This window comes from Mytilus galloprovincialis, chromosome 1, assembly GCF_965363235.1.
Source record: "Mytilus galloprovincialis chromosome 1, xbMytGall1.hap1.1, whole genome shotgun sequence".
NCBI classification, from domain to species: Eukaryota; Metazoa; Mollusca; class Bivalvia; order Mytilida; family Mytilidae; genus Mytilus; species Mytilus galloprovincialis.
In genome coordinates this window covers 63200539-63214653 of record NC_134838.1, presented here as the reverse complement: position 1 = coordinate 63214653, position 14115 = coordinate 63200539, and the positions used below count along the sequence as shown (strand labels likewise).

The 14115-nt window shown below is 32.9% G+C and overlaps 1 long non-coding RNA gene across 1 annotated transcript; it reads left to right on the top strand.

The window, feature by feature from the left end:
- The first annotated feature begins 2492 nt into the window (after positions 1 to 2492).
- On the top strand, positions 2493 to 9051 carry LOC143084695 (uncharacterized). The gene is made up of 4 exons (XR_012981167.1): positions 2493 to 2553; positions 5835 to 5938; positions 6692 to 6788; positions 8563 to 9051. It is a non-coding gene; the product is annotated as an uncharacterized LOC143084695 (long non-coding RNA).
- The last annotated feature ends 5064 nt before the right edge of the window (positions 9052 to 14115 follow it).

The following is a 14115-nucleotide window of genomic DNA, read 5'->3' as shown; positions in this document are numbered from 1 at the left end:
ATACAGATTTTCGTGTAGATTTTTCACACATTGATATTGATATGGTTAACAAACATAATGCCTGTCTTTTTTCGATGCTCAAAATATTGCATGGGAGTAAATTCAACCAACGTGTCATTTTGTGTACATTGTGTGTGTGTAAAATGTGTATAAATTTATTGATGAGTAACCCGCCTTTTCATTTTATAGATCGTTTATCAAAGCTAGAAAAAAATAAGTACACCACTGGATTCAGTAAATTGAATTGCTTTGTCAGACATAAATATTTTTTATGATAAAAATATATTTAGAAGTTATATAATGAAACATACTAAACTTGCGATGATTTTCTCGATAACACCTGATTAACAGACTTTAGCCAACCCGATTAACAAACCAACCGCCGATATAACCGCATACTCAATAAAGATAAACCGACCAATATTTCGGTTAGCCGAGTGCCTGCCGTGTTGTAGAAGAAAGAATGTATTCCGAAAACCATTTGACAAAACCCGTAATGTTAAAAACATCAAGAAGATCTTATACTTCAAAATATAAAGTATCATAGGTTGTCGCCAAAGTCGTTGACCATATTATCTAAAAAATAAAATCATTGAAACTAAATGATAATTGATTTAAAAAAAGATATATAACAAGAATGTGTTCCTAGTACACTGATGCCCTACTCACACTATCATTTTCTATGTTTAATGGACCGTAAAATTGGGATCAAAACTCTTATTTGGCACTACAATTAAAAAGATGATCTCATAGGGAACATGTGTACTAAGTTTCAAATTGACTAAACTTCATCAAAAACTACCTTGACTAAAAACATGAACCACAAACACTTTAAACTGCAGCAGGGCAGACGGACGGACGGATAGACTGACAGACGGACGAACAGACTGACAGACGGACGGATAGACTGACAGACGGACGAACATACGAATGGAAATATTAGATCTATTTACCACTTCTTCGTAGTTTGAGGTATAACATAACGTTGTATTCATATTTCATTTTGTGTTCATATATACAAAAAATCACGAAGCGTACGTTTGCATATACTATTATAGTTGTGCAATTACAGTCAATGTATAATTGGCATGCGCAGTGGCGGATCCAAAAGAGGGGGGGGGGGTTCCGGGGGTTGGAACCCCCTTTTTTTTTAACCGATCAATGCATTTGGATGGGGACATGTAGTTGGACCCCCCCCCTTTTGTCCTGGGTTGGGAACCCCCCCCCCCCCTTTTTAAAATGGCTGGATCCGCCACACTGATGCGGATCAGAAATTGCGTTTATATGCAAATTTTACCTAAATGTATGTCTAAATAAATGAGTGTCTAAGCATGGATGTGCAAACGTAAACATGTGACCAGGACTGAAGTATATGGCAAAATAAGCACCATTTGAAATGAAATACTCCAAGGGTAATAATACTTCCTACAGACTACTATTGTGACTTTTATAAAACTTACATAATCACAATTACAATTTTAATAATTGTTTGCAAAGGACTCAATGAATAAGATTTTAAACAATTTTGACCATTTTTTTTATAAGTATATTAAAGGACTATCATATGATCATATGATCATATGAGGCCTTGTGCTAGTCTGAAAAGGGGAATGATTTTCAAAAGTAAAGTCCGTAGGAATGAAATTAATCCCAGTTGCATGGTTACAAAAATGTACTTTAAAATGCCTTATCTTGGAATGCGTTGAACTATATGATTAAAGTCACATACAGTATCATTAATTTAAACACCGAAAGATCATGCATGGCTAAAAACAGTTTCGTCGAGTTAATTAACAGTTACTAACATCAAAGTTGCATTTCCCTGGTTGAATGGAGCTTGGAGTTATTGATGAATATATTTAAGATATAATAACATGGAACAAAAAAGGCATACTGGTCTATGAGGGTCTGGATGGAGTTTACAGAATAGTATATTGGGCACAAAGTACAGAATATAGGACACAAATTATAAAGAGGAGAGAAAAATAGCCCCCTCCCCTCCCCCCAAAAGAAAAAAAAGACTAATGGGGTACTCAAAAATATAGAACAGAGAATGATGATTTACAAAAAAAAATAAGGAATAGAAAAATGGCATGAATATTAACGAGTAAATTAGAAGTTAACGACCCCAATCCGGACTCTCATATATAAAGAGAAGAGCGATCGAATCATTCACTATATTTAATGGTACATGTCATGTTTCAATATTTGTTTGCATATGTTGAACATGTCTTTTTAATTGTTCTTAACTTATATAACTAGCTCAAGACATTTGATTTCTAGTATGAACCTTCATTTTTGTATTGTGATAACCAGCTTGTTCATGTTGGTGAGGATGGAGGGACATAAAATCAATGGAACAAAATTCGCTATTGAAAGCGGCAAACGGGTCGTTTATAGTGCATACACTACAGATCAGTTTGTTGAAACGAAAGGAACGTGTGCAATGATGTGCACTTTAGATGAGAAATGCTGTGCAGCATGTTATAATGACGTCTGAGCACTGTTGTGTTGATATCGAAGTTGTTGACGGATGGGAAGTTTTCAAAAGAGGTAATATTATAAGATCAGATATGTTTTAAATAATTCGTAGGCAAATTTTACTTTTTGATAAAAAGAGAAGGAACAAAGAAAGGCCGACCTCCCAAAAAGATGGAACGGCAAGCTGGTGTTATCCCACTTACACATGCCTCAACCAAAAACCCCAAAACGATTAGGTCTTCTTTTCATTTGTGATTTTTTTCAGTAGAATCTATTTGTTATGGAATCAAAACTTTGTTGCAGAAACTTTCAGATGGTTCATTACACTTCAGGGTGATAACTCTGTAAAATTCAGCTGAACGTTTTAACCTAGGAAAAGGATGATATTAATATTAAACATCTGAATGATCAAATTTAGTGTTTGTCAAACTGTTATATTTCCAATGGAATTTTCCGAAAAGTATGTGGTTCTAGTTTTTTTTCTTTTTTCAATTTTTGGTTAGAAACCTATAGTATGATACCTTGAAGTGTTTTGCCTTCTGCAATCTCTGTTACAACATTCTTTATATTAATTATCCAGACTTTACCGGCGTGTATGATCCAAATACTCATAGGGTCCGGATCATATATTATTTAAACATATTAAACACTAACTACATATATTTAAAATAGAAATCGTCTCGCATGTAGTGCACCTGAGCATAGGCACATGATTTTGCATACATTCCGTAACTGCTTAGTACTGTCACTAAACTTAAACTTTAAGGCATGTTAGGGTCATCATTGAACCTTCACCAAACAGCAAAAATTTAAATTTCAGTAAAGTTTGTACATGACGTTTGAAAAAAGACCCTTTTTTTAGCTCACCTGGCCCGAAGGGCCAAGTGAGCTTTTCTCATCACTTGGCGTCCGGCGTCCGTCGTCGTTAACTTTTACAAAAATCTTCTCCTCTGAAACTGCTGGGCCAAATTAAACTATAAAACTTGGCCACAATCATCATTGGGGTATCTAGTTTAAAAAATGTGTGGCGTGACCCGGCCAACCAACCAAGATGGCCGCCATGGCTAAAAATAGAACATAGGGGTAAAATGCAGTTTTTGGCTTATAACTCAAAAACCAAAGCATTTAGAGCAAATCTGACGAAGTAAAATTGTTTATCAGGTCAAGATCTATCTGTCCTGAAATTTTGAGATGAATCGGACAACCCGTTGATAGGTTGCTGCCCCTGAATTAGTAATTTTAAGGAAATTTTACTATTTTTGGTTATTATCTTGAATATTATTATAGATAGAGATAAACTGTAAACAGCAATAATGTTCAGCATAGTAAGATTTACAAATAAGCCAACATAACCGAAATGGTTAGTTGACCCCTTTAGGAGTTATTGCCCTTTATAGTCAATTTTTAACAATTTTTCGTAAAACTTAGTAATCTTTTACAAAAATCTTCTCCTCTGAAACTACTGGGTCAAATTAATCCAAACTTGGCCAAAATCATTTTTGGGGTATTAAGTTTAAAAATGTGTGGCGTGACCCGGTCATCCAACCAAGATGGCCGCCATGGCTAAAAATAGAACGTAGGGGTAAAATGCAGTTTTTGGCTTATAACTAAAAAAACAAAGCATTTAGAGCAAATTTGACGGAAATAAAATTGTTTATCAGGTCAACATCTATCTGCCCTGAAATTTTGAGATGAATCGGACAACCCGTTGATAGGTTGCTGCCCCTGAATTAGTAATTTTAAGGAAATTTTACTGTTTTTGGTTATTATCTTGAAAATTATTATAGATAGAGATAAACTGTTACAGCAATAATGTTCAACAAAGTTAGATTTACAAATAAGTCAACATGACCGAAATGGTCATTTGACCCCTTTAGGAGTTATTGCCCTTTATAGTCAATTTTTAACCATTTTTCGTAAATCTTAGTAATCTTTTACAAAAATCTTCTCCTCTGAAACTACTGGGCCAAATTAATCCAAACTTGGCCACAATCATCTTTGGGGTATCTAGTTTAAAAATTGGGTCCGGTGACCGGGCCATCCAACCAAGATGGCCGCCATGGCTAAAAATAGAACATAGGGGTAAAATGCAGTTTTTGGCTTATAACTCAAAAACCAAAGCATTTAGAGCAAATCTGACATGGGTATAATTGTTTATCAGGTCAAAATTTATCTACCCTGAAATTTTCAGATGAATCGGACAACCCGTTGTTGGGTTGCTGCCCCTAAATTGGTAATTTTAAGGAAATTTTACTGTTTTGGGTTATTATCTTGAATATTATTATAGATAGAGATAAACTTTAAACATCAATAATGTACAGCAAAGTAAGATTTACAAGTAAGTCAACATGACTGAAAAGGTCAATTGACCCCTAAGGAGTTATTGTCCTTTATAGTCAATTTTTAACAATTTTTAAAAAATTTGTAAATTTTTACTAACACTTTCCACTGAAACTACTGGGCAAAGTTCATTGTAGATAGAGATATCTGTAAGCAGCAAGAATGTTCAGTAAAGTAAGACGTACAAACACATCACCATCACCAAAACATAATTTTGTAATGAATCCATCTGCTTCCTTTGTTTAATATTCACATAGACCAAGGTGAGCGACACAGGCTCATTAGAGCCTCTAGTTTGTAACTTGTACAAAAATCTTCTTCTCTGAAACTACTAAGCCAAATTTAACTAAACTTGGCCACAATCATCATTGTGGTATATAGTTTAAAAAATGTGTCCGATGACCCCGCCTACCAAACAAAATGGCCGACATGACTAAAATTAGAACATAGTGGTAAAATGCTGTTTTTGCTATATATCTTTAAAACTAAGACATTTAGAGCAAATCTTTCAAGATTTAAATGTCCATCAGAATAAGAAATATCCCCTCACAAATTTTCAGATGAATCCCACAACCCGTTGTTGGGTTACTGCCCTAAAATTGGTAATTTAAAGGAAATTTTGCAGTTTTTGGTTATTATCGTGAATACCATTAAAGATAGAGATATACTGTAAACAGCAATAATGTTCAGCAAAGTAAGATCTACAAATAAGTCAACATGACCAAAATTGTCAGAGGAGCCCTTAAGGAGTTATTGCCCTTTATAGTAAATTTTTAACAACTTTTCGTCATTTTTGTAACTTGTACAAAAATCTTCTTTTCTAAAACTGGGCCAAATTAAACCAAACTTGGCCACAATCATTACTAGGGTATCTATTTAAAAAAAGTGTCTAATGACCCCGCCTACCAACCAAGATGGCCGACATCAGTAACTACAGTAACAGGTGAGCGACGCAGGCTCTTGAGAGCCTCTTTTTTTGTTTCTTTAAAATTCTTTTGATCTATAAATTACAGAATCGCCATGTACTGTGTGTACGAGTTATGGTTGCATAAACTATAATAATGGATCGTCGTTTTACAAAATAATCGAGGAATATAAACAATGGGAAGACGCTAAGGTAAGCTTCGTGCAACCAGAAAGGCCGAGTAGTTCTGATTGGAACGGCATTCAAACTACCTTTCTGATGAAACAATGAAACCATTGTGACCAATTAAAGTTTGTTTGAATTCTTAAGCTAATTGTAAATACAGTGATGCGTTTTATTCGATGTTGGGATCTGTCTCATGATATGACTGTCTGTTATTACAGTATTCTTAATCATAGCTTGGTAATATTTGTTGTTTGGTCCGCTAAGAACGCAACCAAACTTAATATCATTAGTTTTTAAATTTACTCAGTATATCATATACATCCGGTACGTGATGATAAACAGTGGAACAACTCTTCACTTGAGACCAAAATGACGTTGAAGTTAGCAACTCTAGGTCACCGTACGGTCATCAATGACGAGAAAACCCCATACAGCATAGTGAACTATAAAAGGTCCCGACATGACAAAAGTAAAACAATTAGAATGTGAACACTGACGGCCAGATATAGCAAAACAAAAAAGTAAGATCACAAAAATACTGAACTCCGAGGAAAATTCAATCGGAAAGTCCTTAATCAAATGGCAAAATCAAATGACAAAACACATTAAACGAATGGAAAACAAACCACAACAACTGACCAGTAGCCTCCTGAACAAGAACAGGCCCTTACAGAACGCGGTAGTGTTAACAGATATATTTTTGTATAATCAAACAACGTACCATTTTCTGGTTATAATACAATAATCTTCTTTGTCTCTATATATTTTTCCCGCCAACAGACAAGCTGTGCATGCTTAGGAGGTAAATTGCTTGAAGCTGAAACGCCAGAGGAAAACAATTTCATTAAAACTGAACTTCGAACAAGGGCTACAGGAGGTAAGTATGGTCAACATACCTGTTTACAATATAAAAATAAGAAGATGTGGTATGATTACCCGAGAACCGACAGGCTCGAAAGATAATTTTCACCCTGGGGTGATAAGTGGTCTGATATGAAAAATGACATATTATGTTCTTTTTATCATATAATTCAGCATAAGACTACTGGTAAGAATTTTTATTAAAAGTTTGAAAAATGCATTTATAAATAATTCTAAAAATGTTCTTTATTCTGACTTTGTTATGTTGTTCACTAAGACCGTACCATTGATGTGTATTTTCAGAAATTTCACGAGTGACGTCGAAATCCCATGCGATAACGTTACAGAAAGGAATTCGATTTAACCAGAAAATAGGTGATAACGAAAATCATATCACACGTCTAAGACAATTCTTCAAATTTAATGAATAAGATATTTACATGTACACCGGAAGTAGTTAATTACAAAAGTCATATCACACGGCTAACACAATTTTCAAATGTAATGAATATGTTCAAATGAGTATTATCAAGGGTAAAATTATACCAGTATTTTCCATAAGTATATGATAAATGTACTTATCTCTACATGCGAAAGGTGATTGTCAATCTATGGTTTTCGTAAAATACGTGGCTTAAGTTTAAAAAAAAAAGTATTTAAGGTGGTACCTAACACTACAGGGAGATAACTCTGTAAAATCAGCTAAACGTTTTAATTACGTTGTGTTGTGAAGGGAATATTAAGCTTCTCAAGATCAAAATAAGTGTTTATCAAACCCCTTTAGAACCAGTGTAATTTTTTGGATAAAACAGTTGGTTCAAATTTTTTGATTTTTTTAGATTTTTGTCAAAGAGTCAAAGTCAATATTTTGTCAAAATTTTATGAAAATTAAACGAGCCAAATTAATTTTAGTTAAAGTGGTGGGTACCACCTTAAAGGCGTTTAAAATCATATACTGGAATTTTGTTCATATTTAATAGATTTGATACAAAATTTACCCTTTGAATGAACTTAACAAGAAAAATAGCAAGTTATTTATTGTTATGATGTATATGCTATACAGAAACGAAAGCCATATTTTGTCAGGTATTGAACATTTATCTTTTGTGCAGGCATATTTATTACTAAAGCGCGAGATCTATTACGATGTTATGTCCGTTGCTTGTCAAGTAAATTATAAAAACCTTCTTTATACTACCGCCGTTTGAGAGTTACATTTGGGTAATTACAATATGTAACTGGGAGTCTTGACATTTTTAATCCTCGGGCTCGTACCAATTTTCTGGGATTTGAAGAGCAATGCAAAACAAGAAGATCGAATGGGTAAATTCCGAGATAAATAGGAAAATACATAACTGCAGAAATATTATAATATTCATGATTCGTTTAATTTCAAATCTTTTCAAATCATATAAAAATTATTCACTCAAACGTATGAAATTAGGGACAGCTATACACACTTTAAAAATCAGTTGAAATGGGCTTTCGTCAGAATGAAGTTGTTTTTGAATAAATTATTTGTTGCTTAATTTCTTTTTATAAAATATTTCAGAAAAGGCATTAAAAGTCTTACAAGTTGCATTAGGGATAAAGAGGAAAAAATACAACATTTAGTTAAAAAAAACTATTCTTGAATTCTTGTATTAAAGATATGAAAATTCAAGTTTTAAATTAGGTCGAAAACAATTGTTTGTCGCAAGAAAAAAAAAAAAAAAAAAAAAACACACCCACACCCAAACTTTTATCGTCGGTGCCATTTCTATAATTAATTAATCGGTTCTTGTTTTCAGTTCAAAGCTACTGGATTGGAGGCTACAATTTCAAAATGAATGGAAATTTTGAGTGGATCAGTAATCAAGATCAACCGATGACATACAGTGACTTCGGCATAAAAGACTACCCGAACATACAAAGATGTCTCTTATACTGGAAGGATTATGGATACGCTTGGGGTGATGGTACTTGTACCAGACCATCACAATATGTGTGTGAATTTTTCAAACAATAACCATGATTGTATATGGACAATGTTTCTCTTGTTCGTTTTTTTATAATTTTCTCTCAGTCTCCACACTTTTTAGGCTGTCATGATAAAACATTGGATATTTTGAATGATCTGCTTCTGTTAATTTGCTCTATGTAGTCAAGCCAAATAATACCGTCTCATATCTGCAGTTGACGAAAACATTAATTGCGGCGCTTGCCTGTTGGTGGAAAATATCTTAGTATGAGAATTTGAGAAAGTTTGATCTATATATCAAATAAAGACAACAGTAGTATACCGCTGTTCAAAACTCATAAATCCATGGACAAATAACACCATAGGGGTAACAAACTAAAACTGAGGGAAACGCATTAAATATAAGAGAACAACAACACAACATTAAAATGTAACACACACACACACACAGAAACAGACTAAGCATTAGTCAAATCCTTTGAGAATAACAAATATAACATCAAAACCAAATACATGAAAGTACCGTGACACGTCTTATAGTAATGTGAATTCACACTCAAAAATACGAGAAAACAAACGACACAACGAAAACACAACGTTAAAATGTAACACACACAGAAACGAACTATAATATAACAATGGCCATATTCCTGACTTGGTACAGGACATTTTTAAAGGAAAAAATGGTGGGTTGAACCTGGTTTTGTGGCATGCCAAACCTCCCTCTTTTATGGCCATGTGAAATATAACATTAAAATGACAACACAACATTACAGGACTACAATATAAATAAATAGAACACAATTGACAAAGAATCACACGAATAATAGCTAACAAAAGGCAACAAGTTTAAAAAAATTTAATACGCCAGAAGTGCATTTTGTTCACACAAGACTCACCAGTGACGCCCAGATACAAAAGTTTGAAAGCCGAAACAAGTACAAAGTTGAACAGCATCGAGGACCAAAAGTTAAAAAAATCCGTGCCAAAAACGGCCAGGGGTTTCTGTTAGGTACCAGAACATCCCTATTAATTAGAACAATTTATACTTTTGCAAACAGTAAATTTTATAAAATGCCTATACAAAAGACGTAAATGATAAAACTGAAGTATTAGCTAATTACAGGAAACAACCGAAATACATTATATAACCCGACAAAATGCAACACATCCTAATAAGTTTAAACCTCAACGCCAAGTGACGTCATATTAGAAATTGTAAAAAATGATGACTAATTCAGGTCAAGATGCCAAACGTAGTGTTAATGTTTGTTTTGCCACCGTTTTGCTTATAGGTTTTTAATGTTTATAATTCACCATGTATGAAAATAATTTTTCGAAAGCAATTTTGAGATAACCAATTTCAAAATAGGCATCTTTAAGTATATTTAATGTTGAGACACACACAAATTTCTCTGAAATCAAATTGACATTTTCAAGATCATCAGCTTGAATTTTAACACAATTTTTGTTTTTCAGCTGAAAATTGACATTCCTTTCGGAGCTTGCATCTTCTCGTTGACTTGTTCTTTTATTCTTGTATATTGTATTGTTTACAACAAATAAAATGATTTCAGTTTTCTAATTTTGTATTTTTAAGCTCATTTGTAGTATATGAGGATATATACCGACAACACCATGGCTAAAAATAAAAAAGACAAACAGACAAAAAATAGTATACAAAAAGCAACATAGAATACTAAAGACTGAGCAATAGTGATGGTGCATTTTAAAACTGTTTCTCGATATGGTTACTGTTATGAAAAACGTCACGATTTTGGACGATAGTAAGAAAGTATTAAACATATCAATTTTGTCATTAGCAAATTAAAACATAACTAAATTGTATCTTCTTTTGAGGCGGGATGTATAGAGACACATACACGTTAATTTTTATCTCTGTAGAAGTCGCTCCTCCCTATCCTACTACCTGTCGATACATTTATTTTTGGCATTGCACATGTCATTTCTTCTATGACTGTTCATGACGTTAAAATACTAAATCCCTGGGATGTGTTTTAGTTGATTTTAGTCTCTGATGCATGATTTTTTTATTATTAATTGTTTTTGGCTTTTAACTAGCTGTCAGTAACTGCGAGTACTCTGAAATCGTATTTTCTTGTTAATTCGACCTGTTGATAATGTTTATAATGCTTTATTGTTATTTTATATTTATATGGATCTTGTATATATACCAGCTTTGACTATTTGGAATATCACCTCTTCTTACTACATTTGTATAAACTTCAAGATTTACCTGTATTTTTTTAAAACCGTTTTTTTTTCTAAAGTGAATATTTTCGAAGAGTTAAATATTTCGCAGTGGTGTCTTGACATGGCTTTGTTTGGACTTGTTTGTTTGCTTTTTGGCCTTGAATGTTTGTCCCTAATATTTTATTAACTGTGCATTTGCATTCAAATATCGCAGATCAAATTTATTCGTTTATAGTGTATTAATGTACGTGTTTTGATTGAGTTAAGCCTGCCAATTGATATTTTTTCGTGAGCTTTTCTATTTTGTAATGTTATGCTATTGTTTCAGAAAAAGGGAGAAGGTTTGGATCCATTAAAACGTTTAATACCGCTGCAAATGTCTGCGCCTGTCTTAAATCAGGAATCTGATATACAGTAGTTGTCGTTTGTTTATGTAATTTATACGTGTTTCTCCTTTCTCGTTTTTTTATTTGATATAGATTAGACCGTTGGTTTTCCCGTTTGAATGGTTTTACACTAGTAATTTTGGGGCTCTTTATAGCTTGTTGTTCGGTGTGAGCAAAGGCTCCGTGTTGAAGGCCGTACATTGACCTATAATGGTTTACTTTTTTAAATTGTTATATATTTTGGATGGAGAGTTGTCTCATTGGCACTCACACCACATCTTCCTATATCTATCTGTTGCTTCGGAATTTGTTTGTAGACATAGTTTAGCTACGAATGGAAATCAGTAACATGTTACCGATAAAAAAATATTAGTTTTAAGTGGACAAATAAATATTAAAAAGTACTATATTGTGATAGTGTTAGCCATCAGAGTGATTAATTTTTTGGAATTTTATATTTTTGTAATACGGGATTTCTATTTACTTTATCAGTATTTTTAAGAGTATGCAGCCTGCTGTTCCATTCATTCAAAAGTCGTTTGCTCTGAGGAAGATGGTCTCGACACCTCATTTAGTATTATAACTTTCGATTATGATTTTGATTTTTTGTTATAAGTATTGTTCCCCTCTGGTTTTAAAAGTACATTTCTCAATAGATAAAATAATAGTTCCTATTTTGTGATATTTTAGGTCAGAATAGGCTTAAAATATTACTACACCAGTATGTGTTTGACTTCCCAATGTAGTGAGTAATGACATTAACGGTACCAATTTTCCTGTACCAGATAAGATTTATTATCCAAAACAAAAATGTTGATCCAGGGTTCGAGAAAAGGTGGCGTAATCGGCTGAGATTGTAACTTTTGTTTACTGTTTTATGTCAAACAAAACTATTTTTTCGAATGCCCTCTACTCTCCATGGATCCACCATTGTCACCATAATTTCAATTTTGAGATAACTGAAATGGACTGATTTGTTTATTTTTAATCAGAATAAAGATGACAGTATAGGTTTTAAATATGGTCTTCGTGAAATGCGCGTTTTACTCTCGCAAACTGAGTTTACCTGCAAACATAAAATAGATGGGTGTAACATGGAACAGCCAATATTGTGTAAACAATAGGAAAAATGTCATTATTCTAGTTGACGATACATAGGTAATCATACATGAATAATGCTTTTATTTTTCGGTGAGTACAGGAAACAACTAAAAGAAGATGTGGACATAATTATACCATGGCTTATGAAACTGATATTTGATTTAAAAGCTCAATATCTAATGAACATGTGTGTATATCACTGGAACACAAGGTTAGTAAGACAGCTTAATGAATTAAAGACAATAAATGTAAGACCGGATATAACATTTGTGAGTCAATAAATACGTTTTTTTTTCACGTTATATTCAGTCATGTAATCGAGATGCAACAAATGGTTTAGAAGACCTACGTCAAATCTACTTGACGATATATAGGGGAAATTGATTACGTGACTTATCGTTTTGATATAATAAGTCACGCAGTCGGAAAGCTGACCCCGGTTTGACCCCATTTCTTAAAGCAACAATGGACGTCATGTGATAACCATACATGGACATTTTTTTTTGCCAAAAAAAGTGAAGTCCGTTTTTTGGAATTTGTAGTTTTTTGCATGAAATAAAACTTATTTCCTTTTAAGTGAATATTCTTGAGTATATAAGAAATATATTACTCAACTCAATTATGGATTAAACTCTTTTTTTTTCTCTCAAATGTGTCTTCAAAGTCAAGGTGTTCACGAAAAAAATTGGTCACAGAAAATTAAAATCGTAATTTTCTTTCTTAACTTCTCGGGAAGCTATGCTGAATTTAAATTATGTTATGTAACATAACTTGGACTATGATATGTCAAATGTGTGCCACTTGATACGCTAAGATACGCCACTTCGATGTGTTGATATTTCTGACGAAGCGAGGCCGACGGTAATTCACGAGTTACGTCCCTTTGTTTGACACTATCATGAACAAGCTATTGTTATATCAAGCATATATGCTGTTATTTACATGTGGATAACATTAAAATAATCATATTAAATATATTTTGATACTGTAAACATGTGCCAAAAAACTTTTCAAAACTCCGTCCCAATGAAATAGGCCCTATGTGTCCCTATGTGCCATAATAGTTCAATACTTATGTTTTGGTAAGTAGTTTTATTGCTGTAACACAGAAATATATTTCTACTCAATTAATACAAGGGATAGTCAAAATATTCATGAATAATGGATCTAGACAGGATTAAAATGATAAAAAAACAGGAGTTCCTTTTAAATACTGATACCTGATACCTGGTCCTACCTTTTTCATTTAAACTTAAAATAGATCATAATGAAAGTATTCTGAATGTAAAATCTTAATTATTTAAAATAAAAGGAAATTAGTTTGCTATCCTTGTATGAACAAACTAAAATATTTTATTTAAAACATAAATGTTGTCTCATTGATTTCCTGCAAGTTAGTTCTAATGAATGGACTCAAATTATAAAAAAAAAACCCACAATATACCAATAAATAAATAGTGCTAATCAAGAACTTGAAAATAAATAAGAACAGAAAAGACTCAGTAATATTTTTCTTCTACTTTTAGTTTTTTTATGGTACAAAGGCAAAATCAGAAAATGTAAAACAGAACCCAAAACATGTCGAGCAGAAGTGGTTGACCTTTCTTACAATCCTTGTGGCTTTTGTCAACGGCAGTCATTGCTTTTGACGGTGACACATTCATTCAAGAATTTAAAAAGAA